Raw genomic sequence first — 4,635 nt, 5'->3', positions numbered from 1 at the left:
TGAATAACAAGAACAGAAGGAAAAACACAAAGCAGAACTCTTGAACTGGGTTTGGCATGTTGCACCAAAGTAAAGGTCTCTGGGGGAGGAGAGAGGATTCCAGGCCCTGGTGTCTGATGGTGGAGGAAGACTTAAGACCCGGGGGGGGGGGGTGTTTTGCAAAAAACTAAGAAATTTTACACATGAACCATCAACTCAATTTACTGTAAACCAGTAATCCCCCATAACAATATATATATATATATATATATATATATATATATATATATATATATATATATATATTTTAAGTTATAAAAGGAACTATGATGAGTAAGAGTCATTTACCATTCAAAATGTAAGCACAGGGGCCAAGCTATGGTGCACCTGGTCAAGCACACATTACACTGTGCAAGGACCCAGGTTCAAGCCCTTGGTCCCCACAGGCAGTGAAGCAGGACTACAGGTGTCTCTCTGTCTCTCTCCCTCTCTATCTCCTCCTCTCTTCTTAATTTCTGTCTATATCCAATAATAAATAAATTAAAATCTTGTTTTAAAATAAAGATTAAAAAGCAAACAAAAAATGTAAGCATAGATAACCTTTTCTTTTTTTTTTTTTCTGCCAGGAAATGCTTCAGAGTATTAAGGTTGCATATGAGTAATTTTAAATTCTCACAACTGTTGCTAATCCCTGGCTAAGAAGTAAAGCAGAACAGCTGTGTCTTTTTTGTATTACAAAGCCTGTAGGTTAGTAGAGTGAGATTCCCCATTTATTTTAGACTGAAAAGAAAGAAGAAAAGAAAAAGAAAAACAATCCTGTCCACTTTAGACTAGTCTGCTTCTGGGAAGGAATTTCCCTCCTAAAATAAAGGGGCTCTGTGTTTATATTCCCACTCATCTGGTTCAGTTTTGTTAAGAAAAAGAGGCATGAAATAAAAATAAGAGAAGCATCTGAAAAATCTCAAGTCGGAGCACAAGGTCAGGCAGAGAGGCAACGTTGGTTCAACTCGCCTTAAGACCTTGACAGAAGACTTTGATTTGAAATCAACTAATGGGTTCCAGACAATAAAAGAGCTGTTACAAGTATGTGTACTGGAGGCGGTGGGGAGGGGGCATTGGAAGGGACACATTTTGCCTTCAAGGTTGCCCATGGCCACTTTGAGAAGGGGCAGACTGGAACTATGTGGAATTATGCTTATCCATCATAGCAAATTTCTCTCATTAGCTAGGCAAACAACCACAACAAAAATATTTTGCACTGGGAACACGTACATACATACACACACACACACACTTCCTTCTTACTAGCGGACGCTCAGCAAGTAATAAAAATATAAGCTCATATTTCTTTCCTATGCCTTTCTCAAGAAACAGACGGGGACAATGAGATACCCTTGCCTCCCTCAACCAGCACCATTACCTGTGCAGCCAAGTGCCAGGTACGGTCTGGCTTTTTACACGACGAGCTGAAGCCTCCTGACGGTGTTGCCGTGTGTGTGCGGTGTTATCAGCCCCACCATCTCACAGATGGAGAATAGAGATGCAAAGCGGTGATGTGCTTAATCAAGCCCGTGGCCAATGTGTGTGTTGACAACATGTACTCTCTCAGGAGGTGCCAAAGCTCAAACAGACTTTTTACACTGCTATCTAAATAAGCTGAAACGTGTGCATGTGCGTGTGCGTGTGTGTGTTTATAATTAAAAGAGGTGGCAATTGAAGTGAATATTTAAAGAAAGGAGAAGTCAGATACTTAAAAAAATTTTTCTTTTAAGACTAAGTTTGGTATATTGCATCAAAGTAAAGGCCTCTGGGGTGGGGGTGGAGGGTGTTCAGGTCCTGGAACATGATGGTGGAGGAGGACTTAAATGGGGGGGGGGTTAGAGTGTGATTCGGAAAACTGAGAAATGTGACACATGAACCAACCACTGTATTTTACTGTGGACTATAAGCCATGAAACCTCCCCCAATAAAGAAAAAAAATATATATATAGATAGATATGAAAAATGTTTTTGATAATTAAATCCACTATTGAATTTCTTTCTTTTTCTTTTTCTTTTTTTTTTCTCCCCCAAAATCCAGTGCTGCAGACTCACAACGAAATGTACTGAGTGGGGCCAGGGAGATAGCATAGTGATTCTGCAAAATAAAACCTCCCACGCTTATGGTTCCCAAGTCCCAGGTTCAATTCCCAGCACTGCTGTAGGCCAGAGCTGAGTAGTGCTCTGATAAATAAAATAATAATAATAAAATCACGTGTGTGTGTGTGTGTGTGTGTGTGTGTGTGTGTGTGTGTGTGTGTACACAAATACACAAGCACTTATATATTGGATGCAATCCCAACTTCAAATGATAGGACAAAACTGTAAAATCCAGGGACATATGAGGCCAGCAGAAAACAAGCTGGAGGCCAGAAAGGACAAAGAAAGGTTTGCCAGGGAGTGGTTACAGCCATGAAACTCTCTCCTACAATTTCATTCAATAGAAACATTATGAAAACAGGGTCACCAGCAGCGGAGCTCAAATGAATGCAGACTGAAGGGCAGGGTTTTACCTGGGGCCCAGGCCACATAGCTGATACCATGAAAAGAAGGACTTTTCCATATTTAGAAGTGCTCACAGCAGGCAGGAAGCCTTCCAAACTCCTGCCACATATCAGGATCTGTCAATCATCACTGTGTGCTTTTGCAGTGTTTGATAGACAGAATAAGGCTGTTATTATAATAAGTTTATCCTGGATTAGGCCCAGCATATAAAATAAAACAATATATGAAACTAGCTCTGTGTTTTGTGATTCAGATGGGTGGTTCTCAGTCACTGCCTTGTGTCTTCACCCTAAGGGGAATTTGGCAATGTCTGGAGACTTTTTTTTTTTTTTTGAGGACGACAACTACTGGTGGCTCCTGGGTGCAGGTACTCACAGTGAGAGGACAGGGCTGGGGAGACAGCAGAACAGGAATGCAGACAGATTCTCACGCTTGAGGTACCAAAGGACAAAAGGCTCGTGGACCACCAAAGCCACTGTCCATGAGAGCTAGGGGTGCTAAAAAGAAAACAAAAACTAGAATAAACTGGAGAGCCCCTCACAACCAAGAAAGAATCAGCTAGTACCAAAGGCCGACAGAGCCACAGCTGAACAGCTCTGGGACAGACAGGCTCTTTCCCCGCTGCTGGCTGAATGAGGGCTAGTAGTGGCCCTCAGACTTTGCTTGAGCTTCCATCACCCCCCCAAAAAAAAAAAAAAATAAAAAAGAATTATCAGAGATCATGGCTTTTGGCAAGAGAGATCCAGCAGGTCCCAGAATAATACTCCATGCAGAACTGTTCCACCCCTCCTCTTCCTCCTTCTTTTCTCCTCCCTTCCCCTCTCCCTCCCCCTCCCCCTCCCCTTTCCTCTTCCCCCTCCAATCCTTCTCCTCTTCCTCCTCCTCCTCTCCCTCCTCTCACTCTCCTCCTCACCCTATCCTCTTTCACCTCCTCCTCTCCCTCCTCCCCCCTCCTCCCTCTCTCCTCTTCCTCTCCCTCATCCCCCTTTCCTCTCCATTCTCCCCTCCCCTACTCCTCCCCCTCTCCTCTCCCTCCTCCCACTCTCCTCCTCCCCCTCTCCTTTCTCCTCCCCCGCTCACCTCCCCCTCTCTTCTTCCTCCCCCTCTCCCTCATCCTCTTTTCCTCTCTATTTTCCCCCTCTTCCCTACTCCTCCTCCCCTCTCCGATCCCTCTCCTCTTCCTTCTCCCCCTCCTCCCTCTCCTCCCCTCTCCTCTTCCTCCTCCTCTCCCTCATTCCTCCCTCATCCCCCTTTCCTCTCCATTTTCCCCCCTCCCCTACTCCTCCCCCCTCGAACCCCTCTCCTCTCCCTTCTCCCCTCTCCTTTCTCTCATCCCCCTTTCCTCTCCATTCTCCCTCTCCCCTACTCCTCCTCCCCCCTCCAACCCTTCTCCTCTCCCTCCTCCCCCTCTCTTTTTCCTCCTCCTCTCCCTCATCCTCCTTTCCTCTCCATTCACCCCCTCTCCCCTACTCCTCCTCCCCCTCCAACCCCTCTCTTCTCCCTCCTTCCTCCTTCCTCTTCCTCCTCCTTCTCTCCCTCTTCCCCCCTCCCCTTGCTCCCCCTCCCCCAAGGATGCCGCCCAGGGCCTGTGGGGACCCTCCCACCCACAGCCCGGGGGCGCCCGTCTCCCCTTCAGTCTGGGGCAGGTGGGGGGGGGGCAGTCACTGGTCCAGGACCGCAGGGTGCGGCCCCAGAAGCCTGGACTGGGTGTCTGCAGGGAAGGATGAGGGCAGGGGGACGTGACCCCAGTCAGCGGCTTCCTGTGCCTGGACTTCGAGCTGTCCCCACCCGCGCACCCCTACCCCTGAGGAGCTGGCAGAGCTGAAGAGGGGGGCTCCCGCCAGGCAGGGAAGTCTCTGCTGATTCTTCTTAATTCTGTCCTTTTCCCCCCTTAGACATGTATTTTCATTTTATTTATTTACTTTGTTTACAGAGCGGCGTCGCCCAGAGCCCCGCACCGCCCTTCCTGGGCGCGAACCCAAGGTCTCAGGGCCTCTCTGACCTGCAAGCTGGGAGGACTCAGGTGCGACTCCACGCTCCGCCGCCAGGGGCGCTGAGGACGCCCCGCCCCATCAGCTCGTAGCGCCAGGCGGCGCGGGGCGGGGCGAAAAC

The sequence above is a fragment of the Erinaceus europaeus genome, chromosome 5, assembly GCF_950295315.1.
Source record: "Erinaceus europaeus chromosome 5, mEriEur2.1, whole genome shotgun sequence".
In the NCBI taxonomy this organism is placed as follows: Eukaryota; Metazoa; Chordata; class Mammalia; order Eulipotyphla; family Erinaceidae; genus Erinaceus; species Erinaceus europaeus.
The sequence above is the reverse complement of the archived record's forward strand: the minus strand, read 5'-3'. Positions refer to the sequence as shown.